The sequence below is a fragment of the Diorhabda carinulata genome, chromosome X (genome assembly GCF_026250575.1).
Source record: "Diorhabda carinulata isolate Delta chromosome X, icDioCari1.1, whole genome shotgun sequence".
NCBI classification, from domain to species: Eukaryota; Metazoa; Arthropoda; class Insecta; order Coleoptera; family Chrysomelidae; genus Diorhabda; species Diorhabda carinulata.
The window spans coordinates 6,775,440-6,791,788 of record NC_079472.1 but is presented as its reverse complement, the minus strand read 5'-3'; the positions used below and the strand labels follow the sequence as shown (position 1 = coordinate 6,791,788).

The 16,349-nt window shown below is 31.7% G+C and overlaps 1 protein-coding gene across 2 annotated transcripts in view; it reads right to left on the bottom strand.

Moving 5' to 3' along the window:
- Window positions 1-16,349, bottom strand: part of LOC130900753 (ly6/PLAUR domain-containing protein 6B-like) — a 317,692-nt gene that overhangs the window by 231,026 nt on the left and 70,317 nt on the right. Inside the window, exon 1 of one of the 2 annotated variants that reach the window (XM_057811606.1) lies at window positions 2,488-2,717. The exons of the other annotated variant lie outside the window; for it this stretch is intronic. The gene's annotated coding sequence lies outside the window, so the exon portion shown is untranslated. Of the gene's footprint in view, window positions 1-2,487; window positions 2,718-16,349 lie in introns of those variants that run through there. 2 annotated transcript variants of the gene reach the window in all.

The window sequence follows — 16,349 nt, the reverse complement described above, 5'->3', positions numbered from 1 at the left end:
TATGCTGTGCTACCCATTCGTCAATATTATGTACATCACTATCTGAGACTAACATGATAATTTTCATTTCTGTAGTCTCCAAGAGTTGTGTCGTTTTTAATGTTTCTGGCTTTGTTTCTTGATGTATAGGTTATAAGTCTGATTATTGTTTTGTAAATTCATGCTTTTGCTTCTTGTTTGTGCCTCCGCGTGACCTTATTTGCTTTTGCTACTTGTCCTATTACCTCAACTTCAACGTCTAAATAACTGGTTATATCAATTTTAAGGTACTTGAACCTTCTATTTCTGATTTGTATCCAATGCGGGCTCTTGTCTATATCCTTTTTAAAACATGAGTATAATTGTACTGGTTCGCCATCTGTTTAGTATTTCACAGTGTAGATTCAATCATTTTGAACGTGCAAATTCATATTTCAAATCAATTTTCTTTTCTATTCCCTATTTTTATTTGAAAATTGTGTTATCATCTCCTAAAAGAGATTTTGTTTCCGAAAGAATTATTAAGATTATAATTTTTCTTGGAGATCAACCTTCCAGCTTATTTGACAGATCTAAATGTCGATACTCGAATATTAATTTTGATTTATATTCTGTTTCTCGAGTTTTATATAAAAATGCTTGTATATTTTCTTTCTAAAAAGTTTACTGCTAGTAGAAACTTTTGATAAGCAATTGATTATAATTTGTATAAACAAATATATGGTTACAAATTTATTGTCCCCAATTTCTTCTTCCTTTTACTCCTTTCAGGGTTGTATTCGGGGTAGTGGGGTACATTAAGGATATAGAGAAGAAGAAAAAAGAATTTAGCATACAGTTGTAATTAAAAGATCACTGCTGGTGTTTGAACAAGAGAATACTTAGACCGGAAGGGATTGAACCGGGGTTCACACTCGATTTGGGATTCCATTTAAACTTTACTGGAAACATGAAATTTTCAGTGAACGATATATAATAGTTGATTATTATAAAAATTTTTTTGGCAAGAAGTTTACGAGGGTTGCGACTTAAGTTTTAAGATGGACAAATAAAACTGAATATTTATAAATGGATATGGCTTTATTGCTTTTCGAAATATTTTCCATTAAGATCAATACACTGCTGCATGCGTTTGAACCAATTGTCGAAGCATTTTTTCCATTCCAATTGAGGTACTTCAAAAACATTCAATTTGAACGCATCAACCGCTTCTTCATGTTGAAAAACGCAATTTATTTTTGTTCTGCAAAAATAATAAGAAATCATTGGGTGCCGAATAAGGACTGTACGGCGGATTACCCATCAAAACGATGTTTCGACTATTCAAAAACGTTTTTGTGTGTGATGTGTGCGAGCTCGCATTGTCATGGTGTAAAATGATTACTTTTCTGCGATAGGTTTCCCTGAAATTTTCGAGCACTTCTGGCAAAGAAATGCTGGAATACCATTCAGAATTGACGGTTGTACGATGTCCCAAAGGATCTGAGGCGACATGTTCAGTTATTATGAAATTCGGATTCACATGCTTAGACCCATGACTCGTTGCCTGACCCGATATTATAAACGTCTTTTTAATTATCTCTTTAATTATCTCAACATTCCATTGTACTAATCTAAACGAGCTTTTCTTCAAGCGATTGTCAAATTATGCGGTATCGAACGCGAACAAATCTTTTTAACAGCCAAATCTTCCTGCAATATTAAATGTATTCGAGTGGAACTAAAACTCAAGTATACCTCAACGTCGCAGTATGTCACATGACGATCTTGCAATATTAGTTTAAACACAGCATAGATGTTTTCTGGCACAACAGCCAAGTTTGGACAACCTTCACGAATTTCATCTCTAGGGAAATGCAATGACGATTGAATTCGGAAAATAAGCAAAACAAAGTGGCTCGCGATGGTGCTTGATAACCAAATAGCAATCATATGACAACTTTGATATTGTATGGCATTCTAGAACATCCTTTAAGATTGTAAATAATTCTATAATGTGAACCCTAATGATGATTATAATTTCTCAAATTTTCAAATTGATATCTCAAAGAACAAAGGATCTACTGAAAAAACGGTGTTTCTCCACACCGTTAAACAATAAATTGGTATATTTCCACAAAATGGCCTATTTTCTAATCCATGAAATTTAAGCAGCACATTTCTTATTGAATAGTTCGACAGTGTTAGATTTGAATTTGAGATTAGATTCCCTTCCATTGATCATTCCAGAAATTGAGTTATTTCAGTTTTTCAACGCTTTTTTTAATTGTGAAATGGTATATTGTTAATGTTTTTTATGTCGCTAACAAACAATTTTCATTTCATGCATTTAAAACAAGTTTATTTTGTTGTTTATCAATTCTCTAAGTTTTTTCTTAAGTGACGTGTCTTGAAATTCTTTTCAAAATGAACGATGTACGCTTAGTGAATTTCGTGCATAAATTTGAAAATCTTTATAACAATATATTAAATAGATTTAATTTGCGAATGAGAATACATATCACTTACGTGGTCTGTTTTCTCCTAAATTCCTAATACTTCCAATAATAAATTAATTAAATCACTCCTAATTAAAGAAAATTTATAATCACTGAAAATATGGTTCTTAAGTTGGAAGTATTCAAAAAAAGTTGTTGAAGTCTTTCGACAACACCTGTGTTTACACTCCGAGTCAGCGATATATTTCAAAGGACATAGTCGTACGTCCGTCGTATCCCTTCGAAACCTTGTGTTCAACTAGAATATTGAGGACCCGGGAAATACCACGCCGATATCCATCGAATTAAAACGAAGAAGGACGATAAGAACAGTCATTATCAAAATATGATAAGTTCTCAGACACAGTTTCAAAAGTTTTTATACTCTTTTCTTAGTTCAGTTCGATACTACCGGATATATGATTCTAATTTTATATTAACTTGATAAAAGCTTGAACTATCTGGATTTTTCGTATATCTTCTTGTTGTTTTCCGAACTTTCGATAATAAAAATTTAACAACTGCTCTACTATTTCCACTGAATGGAAAACTGAATTAAGATTATGATTGTTTGTTTTTAAAACCTGAAAATGAAAAATTTATAAAAAAATTTAAAATTTATAAACATTTTATTTGTATTAATTCATTTTTTTCAATTCTATTTTTACATTTTGTATTCTTTAGGAGTAGAAATAAAAAATATCGATTTCACCGAAAAAATTCTATAACTATTATTTTTTGGTGCTTAAATACTTTTTTACATATTGACTTACTAGACATTCTTTGATCTAACCATCCAATTATACCTACCAAAACAATTTAAGAAGAGAGTGTTATAAACATGGACTTATGAGAGAATAATTTATAAAGGGAGTTCATAAAAAATGAATTATTATCCAACGATAATAACATGCTGTAGCTCTAACATTTTATTAAGCGTGAAAACAATCAAAATCAAACAATTATACCTACCTAAGGGAAATATCAAAGTTTGTTTGAATAATACAAGACAAAACCGTACGAAACATTCAAAGCGCGTACAAAATATTTCATATCCAGCGCCTTGAAAATAAATAAATAAAACAATAAATGTTATATCTCACTTAAATCATGGGTCTTGGCCGATGTACCAAACAAAAGAAAATTTAAAGAGAAATTTTGATAGAGTAAGCAATCGCTTTTTGCGTTATGAGCCAGTCTCTTTTGCCGCATCAGCGAGTCGCATTCTTCGGCATTAAGTAGCGGGTGGTGCACTTCGGCGGATTTTGTGGAAAAGCAAATAAATGAATTTTGCTTTTTTTATAACTTGTCTCATGCCATATGTGAAGGGCTATTAATAGACATGCGCCAATTGGTTCAAGTGAGTATTTGATCAACGTTACATTTTGCTATTATGAATAGCGGAAAGAAGCAAATGTTGGAAATATTCATACTTTGAATGTAAAAGGTACGTTTCTTTTAAACTAACTGGTTATAATTGTATTAACCTCACTTTTTACTTCATATGTAGATAAAAAAGAAACGAATCAACAAGAAACTGATCAAGGTACTGTAACTACTGTAGTAGGTTCTTCAAAATCATTTTTTTTTCAAGTAAACGCAAGCACAAAAGGGTAAATTTTATTGTACTCGAATAGTTGAGTAGTGTCTGCCTTGTGGAGGTACCTGTGGATATTGCTCTATGCAATATTGAGTTAAACATCCTCATCCAAGTATCACACAACTTACTCTTACTACCAGATTGTTATATAAAAATCATATAATCGCTTTTTGAGAAAGATTATAGGTTTTTAAATATTAGTCACATTACGTATTAGCTTATTGTACCTTTCGGTCATCGATATACAGAGTGAGTTTTATGTATGTATTTTATTTTTTTAAAGAATTATATGAATAGTTGAATTTGCTTACAATCAATGGAGGGTCTTTTTTTGGGATTATCTTAAACAGGTTTCACAGTAATGTGGATTTTGTTGATAAATCATGAAAGAATGATCTTTATCGTTTAACGATCAAAGATATTTATTCTAAAGATTCTATGATGCACAGAATCAAGAAAAAATAACAAATTTTTTGAACCGGAAACTCTCTCAAATAATGGTCAAAAAGTGGTATAGAATAGATTTCTTTACTGATGTGATATAATTACTGAGTAGTGGCTTATGAGAATAACAAAATAGTTAGAAAGCAGTTCTCTTGTGGCTCTATATAATTGTACTTTTGTGAATGTTTTAACCACCTCAATAAAACGGTCGGGAAAAATGTTTCTATTCAGATGAATAAGAGCTATTTATATCTATTTGTCTGAATAATGTTCAAACGTGTTTCTAACGTCTTTGAGTACTGTTACGTACGCGTCTCCGCTCCTCCCTGGATTTAGTGGAAATATAAAATTCCACATATATATATATATATATATATATATATATATATAAAGGAGTTTGTGTACTTAAGTTAGTTAGTTTATAAGAAATAGTCGTAGTGAATAGATCGAAATAGAAGTTATCGAAGAATTTAAATAAATTATTAGTTGTTATAAGTTAGATAAGTGTTTATGATAAGTGAATTAAGTGTAGTGTATAGTGTTTAAATGAATTAAGAACGTTAGAGACACTAAACAGCTGGCTGTTTGAGAATTTACATTCTATACTATTCAGTTTTCTTAATATTCTTTCTGTAGTGGAATCTTTCGAATGCCTTTCATAAGATTGCCATAGTGAAGGTCATTCTCCAAGAAGGGGTGGTGTAAGGTTGTTAACAGCAAAGAATATTAGTTTAAAAATACTAAACAAACGTGTAGAATATTTTATGTTAAGAAATTCTAACGATTAACTATGTATTTATTAATTAAACGCTAGTTACCGATTCAAGCAAATTATGTAGTTCGATGTGGTATTATTTGCAATGAACTTTTAGTTCTAATTCAATTCAATAAAATAGCTGGAACAATTCATGGGTTTTGTTAATTTGAAGATCACCCCCCTGAAAATGAACATTTCGTGAAAAAGAACATTAAACGATTATTTTCTTTCTCGAGTGTGTCATTTTTTCAGGCTCCATAAAAATTTTCACGGAACTAATGAAAAATACATACCACGATAATACGAGACAAACTATAGAAGATATTTTCAGCAGCGGAAAATTGGTTATCTTGAATAGTTCTTTTGTATGCTGTTCGTTCTATGTCATTCTATCTATACACATCTCAAATAACACAATGTTTCTCAATAAGGTCGGAATTGAGAGGAAAAAATGTGTTTTTGTATCGACCGGATCATTTGTACCACATCTATAGAATTATAAATACATCAGATTTTCGAAATATTTTTAAAATAAGATAATTGAAACTGACTTGGATTTAATAGGCTAGGGATTCTATTTAATGAAATATACAGAGTGAGTTTTATGTATAGGACGTCTCAATTATCTCGGAACGGCTTGTATGATTTTTGTGCACAAGGATATTGTGGTACAGCCATAATTTCGGAGTTATAGCGTTATCTCCGCCGAAGTTAAAATAATATATTCCGGCGACTAGGACCTCTACAATAACAAATTTGACGTTTCAATAAATTATCATTGATAGGTTGATTGAAATTCACAATGGATCATTTATCTGAGAAAAATCGAAGTGATATTTGATGATGATATTAGGATAAAATTTGTAATTTTTCCATTTCACAAATGTGGATCTACTTCTAACATGATACAAGCATTTTGAGATTTGTCTTCAGTTGCTGTAGGTTTACTGCGCCATGATTTGAATAAATATTTCATTGCACTAGTTTCGTTAAAGACACTAGACCTTGTTACGAGGTTTGTATAAGCAAATAAATTATTAAAGAATATTAAAATAAAAAGTTAAAATAAAAAAAAAAGTTTATTCAATAGTTGCCATCTAAATGTACAATATTTATTGTTACTTTGGTGGAGATACTATAAATGTACCTATAACTCGGAAATTATGGCATTTAGGTATATTTTTTATTTCCTCGCCCTTTTTAGAACGTGTGACTAAAGCTTCTATGAAAATATGGTGCATATTTGTGTCAAAATGTTCATACACCGCCTATTTAATTTCATCCTCGTTGTTAAATCTTTTGCACTTTAATTCGGCCTTCAATTTGCGAACAAAAAATAGTCAGAGGGGGCCAAACCAGATCTATATGGTGGAGGTTCAAACACTATGAAGCCACTTGTCTTTACAGTAATTTTGGAAAGCGGAGCAGTGTGGACTGGAGGATTGTTACTCAACTGCCTTAGTTAGTTAGTGTAATATGTCATGTACACGATTGAATTTGATTTCTAAAAGTCAATCAAGAGGATATCCTTGCAGTCTCAAAATATTGGAGCCATCACTTTTATGGCGTTTTTGGTACCGGTTCTACTTTCTACCACTCCACGGAATTCATTTTGGATATGGGATATGGTAACCAATCTCTTGGTCCTCGCAACAAAGTTCTACTAATTAAATTTTGTCAGGAGCAGTCGCCATCACAGAACCTCCCGTAGGTGGGTCATCTTCTAATTCCCATTTCTCATCTCCAATTTTCAATTGTTGAAAATGATGGATACAAGTCACCGTTAACAGCATGCAGTCTGTTTTTGATTTGTGTTGGTGTTAATCCTAATCAAAAATTTTATAACAGCGTGAAATTCGATCTGAAATATTTTTCAAAACAACGTGACCAAGTGCTCGCTCAAGCACTGCTATCCTAAGATCCGCACAGATCTGATACTTGTAATATTATCACAAATTTCTAAAAATAGATTGGAGAATATAAAACAACAGAGCAATATTGAAAGGCGAAATAAACCTGAAAACAAATCATCATAGTAACAAAATAAACTTCTAAAATAAATTTTTGAGATTTTTAGAGCAGAGGAATGGTCTGCAAGTTTAACAGTTTTTTGCTAATATACTTCTTGAGTAAAAACTCAGATTGTTATTTGCTTCAATATTAAATAAAATATAGTAATGTTTTTTACTCTCACAGTCCAACAATATGTTATGTTCGGCAACCACTTTGTTTACAATAGTGCTAATTATGGGTAACTGACTCTTATAAAAGGTTATCTATCACTACTAACTGTTAACGATCAAACTTCAACCGATACAAATCTTCGTTAACAACAAACAAAAAGTCTACCTGAAAATTGACACAAGTGAAGTTACTCAAGAGGTCACCCTATTGCGGCAAGGCCAGAGTCAGCTAGAAGCGGCCAGTGTGCTGAACATGAATCAGTCTTCAGAGTTTACCGTGGTTACCAAGTGATTGGTAACTTCCATCGAGGACGCGATTCCCGAAAAAAAGGTGCACGTCCGAGTAAGATGACTGATTTATTGTCAGCACATTGCTGAGAAATCGGGCCGTCAATAGTGTTTGAGTCCAACAAAAGCTCAGAAAATGGCTGAACATTCAGAAGAAGCTACTGACCTTAAATTAACTCCAGCCGACCAAGCTACACATTCCAAAGTGTATGTGTATTAGACTGACGAACAATAGGGTTCCGTTCTATTCTCAGACGAAAACAGAGTGTGTCTGCATGGTAGCGATAGAAGAGAATGAGTCTGAAGAAAAATTCATGTAGTGTTGCATAAAAGAAAAAGTGACTTTTGGAGGAGGTTCCTGAGTGGTTTTGGTGGGAAGTTCAATGAAAGCAAAGACCAAGTTTGCTTTTATTGAAACTGGCGATGGAACGGGGGATTAACTGGGATTCTAGGGTATCATGTTTCTAGTTTTATCGGCAAAAATTTCATTCCCATGCCCATCCACATACTGCAGAATGTCTTTATGTATTAGCCAGCGTGTAGCCCAGACTTAAGTCCTATCGATCATTTATGGGTTTAATGCAATGGCATCGAACTAGTAAAAAAACTTATTCGTTCCATGAAATGCGATTGGAAGCTGTTAGGGAAGGTAGCATCGTATAGTTATAAGTTAATTCCAAATAAATTAATAATTTGACGAATTGAGTTTGTATTATATTACTGTTAATTATAACTCTTTTTTATTGTTTAAGATTCCTTTTCGTTCGATATGTTTTTTACACCAAATAATAGTAACATGCAGTAACAATATAAACTGCTCATTATTAAGTTAAGACTAATAGGTTTGAAATCAGAAAAAGAATGGTGATTGATTCGATTTTTTCTCATGATTGTACATTGAAGTATCTGCTAACTATTCTCATTTTGCCTGGTTAATATCATACTTTTTATTAAAGTGATCTAGTAATTTCGCTGATTTCATAAATAAAGTTTTCTTCTTGATAAGAAAGGAAAATAAAAACAATAATTCATAACTTTTTCAAGTACCATTTCCAAACTTATACCTGCGTTATTTGTACGCTATTTCTACATATACAACCCGTAAGTGTAGAAATGGCTACAGTTAGTGTAATAAACGTCCAGTCTGCTTTCCCAATAGTAAAATACTGAAGATGGGGATAACGCTAACTTGTGTAGTAGGGTGATTCATTTCCGATTTTTTTTTTCGGTGATCAACCAAAATATTAATCTATACATAGAGAGTTATACAAAAAACTCTAAAGCGATTTCGAAGAGCATAAAATTCTCCACAAGTAAAAAGTGAGTAAGTATTAAAAATTTGAAAAAAAATTTATAATCATTCTAAATCGTGAAACTTTATATTTAAATTTTCAGTTCTTAAAATTGATATTAAGACCCCAAACTTGGTGAGAGTTTTTTTTTCTAAATATAGATTAATATTTTTGCAAAAATGAATCACCCTATAATGTGTACCCTCTCAAATAGAACATTATGGAACATTATGGAATAGAAAAATCAAATTTGCGAGAAAAAGACCACCATATAAATATGATATTTCTAATTGGTCTGTTAAATTAACTAGTGTGACAAACGATTACTCGACTTGTGGGTAATAGATATAAAAAAGTGGTTAGTGAATAGAGTATTTATATGTATATTTAATATAAATTAGTTTTCCTAACTTTTCACCTCTTAGACTCTTTCATATAATTTTCTGGTTTCCATTGAAGAGACAGAAAAAGGTCGACTTTTTATATGTTTTTGTACCTAACTTTTTATAATTAGTAAATTGGAGTTTCTGGAATCGTTGGCGACATTCATACTAAACACATAGTTTACACCACCACTACACCAACACGACTGTCTGACGCGCGTTTCGATAACCAATTTATCGTCTTCAGAGACTGAAGGTGAACGTTCACCTTAATCGTGAATGTTGGTGTAGTGGTGGTGTATTCAGTAACTTTTCATCATAAATGACTCAAATTCCAGACGACTTTATTATTTGGATAGAAGAGAAATACCTTTCCTAGCAAAATAAATTGTGAACAAATAGAACAATAGAAGTTGGGAAATTCCAGGTGAAATATGTATTCAACTCTTCCGCTGACTGAAATTTCAAAATAGTTGCATTGTATCAAATATTCCATAATAATGATTCAATTTATCACGTTTCCCACTGCTTTATGTCAAATTTGATGTAAAATTCCATGATAATAATTAATCATTAATTTTATTTGACACTTGAAATTGTTTGGGACGTGAAAGGTTCTTTATTGAAGCTAATTACATCTATCGATTTGTATAATTGATGTTTTGAGTGAAACGGTAAAGCGGTAATTTTGAATTAGTCCGGGTCTAATTGAAGGTATAAAAATTCGCACCCTGCTCATATCATAAATGAAACCTGAAAAATCCCTATGGATGCGATAACTGGAATTAAATTGGAGGTGGAGGTTCTACGGCGTTGCGTTTGTACGCATCTGTTGCTCAGTATCAAGACGTTGTCGTATGGGTTTTTCGTTGCTGAAATATTTATTAAACTTTAGCAAAGAACAAGATAAACTTTTTACTGTACAAATGAAATATAATTCTACACTTTACGTACTGAATGATAAAAACTATAAGAACAATGTCGAATGGAAAATTCTGAGCGTTCATTCGACATTAATTTTTATCTGTCTCTTACTCCATTTCATCAGCTGCCGAAATAGTTTGGTAGTGTAGCTTTGAAAACGGACCGATCACTGCTTGCTGGAGAAAATTCTCTCGATATTACTTAATACATGTGATGAAGATGAATACAAATTGATATTTGATTTATTGAGTGATGCCAAGTCAAAAAAAAAAGGTTTTTATTGAGGTCCATATTTGCTTTAAGATACAAGTTTAACATGTCAAAGAAGCAATATGGAGAGACGGCAACCAAATGGGGATACGAAGCTTGGCAGTAAGATGCGAGTTTTGAGTGTCGCAGCAACAACTGCTTGTTGTTGCCGCGAACGAGTGGCAACTGTGATCAGCTGTGATGGCCTCATGGCAACAGAAACCAGAGCGCACGTATTAAATTTTATCGATGGATTTTTATAATTTCGGCTTATGGAAATCATTAGCTTAATGGAATACAGACTTTTAAGCATGTTAGTAACTCACCCTACCTGAATCTGACGCTCTCGAGAAAATCTGATGATCACTTTTGTTTTATTAATTTGATTTTTTGTCCTTGACAGGCAGTCATCCGTTTGTCGGAGGTACTTGACCTGATATAAGGTATTAGTCCAGGTTACCAAAGTTTTCACCTTCAATTCCCATGAATCTGCATCGGTTTTAATGAAATTTTATCGGCATATAGGGAATACCTTAAAAGCAGAATCTACCCTACGCTGATGTGTGCTTTGCCCTAGGGATGAGTTCCACCCCAGAAGAAGAGGGAAATTTTTATGTTGAAAATAGCCACGGAAATATGACAGAGATCTAAATTTCAAGCAAAAAATGTTCCCAGCATTTTTTTTAATCAATAGTTTTTTAGTTATTCGCCATTAAAAATTTTTCTTGAAAAAAACGATTTTTTAATCAATTTTTCTTGAATAACTCAAATACTTTTGATTTTATCAGAAAAAGTGTGAAAAACAAAAATAAAGCATATAAAAAAACAAAAAGATTGGTTTTCTTAAATTACCTTTAGTCATAATGAAAACCGAGTTATGATTTATTGAAGGTTGAAAATTTTTATCGAACGAAAATTTTTTAAAATTCAAATTTGAGTAACGGAGAAACTGTCAAGTTTTCGATGTAATTACATATAACCTTTCTCAAAGTACTTTGAAGAGCTTTGAAATGGAGGTGAGTAGAACTCTGTAGAATGAAAACCAAGAAAGTTATGCTCCGAATAAAATCCATTATTACTTTTTTTGTAGAAAATGTATGTAATGTACTTATAATGATTCGGGAAGTTTGAACGATTTAGAATCCGTAATTTCGAAAAAAATTATGTTGAAAGTCGAAAAATCATTTTCGAAATTTTCAAAAATTTCTCCTTTTTCCAAAATTTTCGAAAAACTATAGGATACACATAAAAATTAATGAGGAACAAAAAGTTATTTTAATAATTATTTTTTTTATAAATATTTTGCTTCTTCCAAATTTTTTGTAACCTTTAATCAAACAAATCAAACAAATCGTACCCTAACGTATGACTGATACCATTTTCGAATTCTTCACACGTTTCCCTTTGAAAAATAGAGAGCTGAAGAAATCTAAGACAATCAGAAACCTATAGGTTACAAAATTCTCTATAAAGCTACGTTTTGAGCGACTAATTTGCTTAAAAATTAACCGAGATATGGCCAAAAAACCAAATACACATTTTAAATTTTGGAGCAGGTAGATATAGAAGTAAAAGTTAAAGTATGCATCAGAAATGTAAATAATTTTTCAATTTTTTTGTCATAAGAGCTCATTAATAGGGGCTGGAAGTTTTAAGTACATAGTATTCAAGTTAAAAGAGATAGAAAATGTCAATTTGAAATAAATAAACCAAAAAATTGTATAAGTACGTCGGTATATTTTTTTTTCAATTTTTTCCGAAATAGGGGATAATTTATAGGGGTTGAAAATTATAATTACAAACTATTCAAGTCAAAGCATATAAAAATATGTTCGTTTAAAATAAAGAATAAATACGTCTAGAAATATATATATATATATATATATATATATATATATATATATATATATATATATATAAGGGGTAACTTATAAGTGTTGAATATTTGGGATTCAAAATATTTGAGTCGATCATAAACAAAAAGTCATTTTAATATAAGGAAGCTACCACAAAGAAAGTAATTGAATAATTGAATAGAATTTTTCAAATTTTATATTAACCTGCGGTGCTTTATAAGGTGTAAAATACATCAAGCAGGTTTGAAAAATCATAAATACTATATTAGAGGCTTAAAAAATTTTTATTCAAACCTTAAAAGTACTTTTCTACTCACTAAATGGTTATAATTATAATTTTATTGATTATTGGCAATAAGGGGTAATTTTCATCCCTAAGACTGATAAGCACATATCGGCATATTGTAGATTTTGAAGATAAGAGTGAGTCAAACTTAATTCCAAATTTTCATGCAAATTGATGCAGGTTCATGGAAATCGGTGGTAATACCTCATTTTTACCTTGGTAACCTGGACTATATATATTAATCTGCCGCGCGCTAGTAAATCCCGAAGAGTGTTATTGAAGTAAATAGCGTTTCTATGTACGTTAAAAACAGTTAGTGTGACTCAATTATATCCCTATCAATTGAAAAGAATAGAAACACAGATATTTAGAAATATTATTGTATAATATATTCACAATTAGACATTTTAATCTATCGAATAAAAGAATACCTAAAAACAGATTGTATTCATTCACCTCACAAATTAATTTTGTTCAATGTTCTAACTCCCTGAAGCTTAATCCATACCAGCTTCCACAAAGAGAGAACTGCGTGGTAATTGATAATTTGGACAGTCTCAAAGGAGAATTTTGGATACGGATTCTCTAGTAGTCTGCTTACATTACTCAGAGTACATTGTCTCAAATATTAATAAGAAATACTATACATTTTGTTTTTTAAGTAATTGGGAAAAATGTTTTTTGAAAAATAACGTTGATGAATATCGAAATGTCCTTTCGGAAGAATTTTTTTTTTACGTTGATACAACAAAAATGAACCATAGGTTCATGAGTGTTGACTGAGCTATCTTTAGAAGCAATCCGTTATTTTATCGGTTTGTAACAAAATCGAAACTGAACGATATAAATACCATAAAGTGAAAGTAGAAAACCTGCCGATAAAGGCTGGTGACTTTCAACATAAACGAATTTTATCTTTTCCTGTCGGTCGTTCGTAGCAATACAAAAGAGCCAATCACATTTGTTTACGTTCGTCACGTGATTTTGCTTAATGCTCCTAGTAATAGTTATTTACGTTATAAGTCCGGGAAGGGATCTAGTACGGTACGAGATAGATGGACGAGGCGATGAAGGAGCCGAGTCAAGAATATCTAATCGAGTACCGTAATCATAACTTCACGTATATCGTGATATGTTTTCTTTTCATACTCTTTTTGGTTTCAAACAAGAAGCAAAATTATTTTAAAATATGGAATGTCATATTTGACAATTTTGCTGAAAAATAGCCCCTTCGCTTATTCTCTTATTATCTAAAAAAATAAAAATTAACAAAAGTGACTAAGGTAACATTGTAAAAAGGCAGACATATTGGATTTTTGGAAAAAATACATAAAATTTTTCACGAATGAATGGCTGATAATTCAAATCAAATCGCCGGAAAACTGCAGAAGCAGTAGGATCAATTATTCCAATTAAGTTTTCGAGAAGGTAGGAAAAATAATATGCGATGTTTTGCGACGCGTTAAAAATACAAGGTAACATGTGCTGATGAAAATGTGATGTTGACTTATTTTTTTGATGTGGTAAGAACAGTTGTTTTCTAGGAGCATTCCTTTCAAACCTTAAATTTTCAGTCAGAAACATCAAATAGCTCTTTTTTATGGTCTAAATACTCGATGGTCCAATCAATAATTATGGTTAATGAGAATGTCAATATTTCCCGTTATTCCAAGTTCAGAGCTTTCTTGAAAAAAAAAAAAACAAAATGTTGACTATCATCCAAACCAGTTGAAGGAAGAAGTTTAAATATTTTTGAGGGACGCCCCAGACAAAGACTATTTACTGGTGAAAGTTATCGCATTAATTGACATTGCCGGAGGTTGTCGAAGGAAAGACATTTGTAATTAAGAAATAGACGATTTGAAGGATACTGATTCTCAGTTGGTGGTTCATATTAATCACCCAAAAAAACATCTTCCATTGGTTTTTACTGTGATCAACAGCAATGCGGTGCAATATTTGGATATGTTCAGAAAACATGAAAATTTGCGAAGCACTAATAGCACTTTTGGTAGGCCACCGACGATGAAAATACGTAGGTCAAAGAGCTGGAATACACACTGTTGGCGGGGCCCCTAAAAAATTGCTGAATTCCTCAACCTTGAGTATCCAGAAAAGTACACCGAACATTGCTTCAAAAGGACTTCTCTGGAGCTGATATCAATGTTTTAAAACGGCATCGTGGATTGAAAAGCTCATCAGTGGCTGAATCCGTCGAGAGCAAAAAGAAAATAGCAAGAATGATACAAGCGGGTGAAACTTTTGTTAAACCAAAACCAGTAATTCCTGCAATAAATGTTTCTGTTATCAGTAGGTGCACATTACTGTTAATATTCATAAAGAATAAAAGTTTAGTTATTGAATTTAATTGATTCTTTATTTCTTTTTATTTCAAATGGGATTGAGAGAATTTAGTAGAAGTACAGGGATACCGTAAAGTGTCATTTTCAGGACTCAAATTAGTATTGAGAAGTCAACTTCACAGTACACTATGAAAAAAAAACCTTTTCGTTATTTTGTATAATATCGTCCATAAATACCGGATAACAAACAAAAACACAAAAATAACATGAAAACAAATGAAAACAAAAAGCAGTACACACGTCAAAAAGAATAACACAATTTTTAGGTTAACGACAGCAACGTTATGAATTGCCGCGAACGGCAACGGCAAATGGAAAGTCAAGTTTATGAATCGGCATTTGAATTCACGAAATGTTTACGTTCTGCTGCCATTCCCTTTGAAACCTAAAAGCCAACCAAGTATTACGAATAACGGTATTGATTTGTTTTCTTTCATACACATCATAACTATGCCTAAAGTTTCTCGAATCTATACATGAAAACGAATTCAATATACTGTCTTATTTGCTTTAATAATACTGTCCACGTGTTGTACTAGTTAATATTAGTCACTATGAAAAAAGTCATAACTTTGATAATTCCATCTTTTTAGGATTGATTTTGTGTATATTATGCGAAGTCCAATTAAATCGCGTTCAACTAATTTTTCTGAGAAGATAAGAAGTTGCACACTTCCAATAACGAAATTGGATTTACTGTGACTCTATCTTCCCTATATCTAATATATACTGCGATGTCAAAAATTTAGTCATACGATTCATAATGGAGGTTATCCCATTCATATCCTTTTATAACCCATTGCAAGACTGAATGCCTCCTTGAATCAATGGGTTCCCATAGATATGCCTATTTTCAATATAGAAAAATTGATTCGAAGAATTAGCATCTAAATGATTGTTATTTATTTATCAAGGCACTAAAGTCATACTTTTTGTCACGAAGCTGTAGATTAGTTGCCAAAGCGTTTAGAAAATATTTGGAATTGTGACGAGTAGAATGGGTTATAACTGTCGCGTTTAGTTACACAGCTGAATAATATGATTATTTTTTAATAATCGGCATGTAAATCTCATTTTTGTCTATTTATTTAGATTAATGGTGATAAACCAATTGGAATTATTCGTAATGTTAAAAGGATGTAAGCTGGTTGACGTTTAATCGACTGATGTCGAACATGAAGCTGATGATAGTTCAGATCAGCCGTAAAAAATCATCGTTGCAACCATTTAAAATTATTTACTTTTTAGCACAAAAGGAATATAAAAAA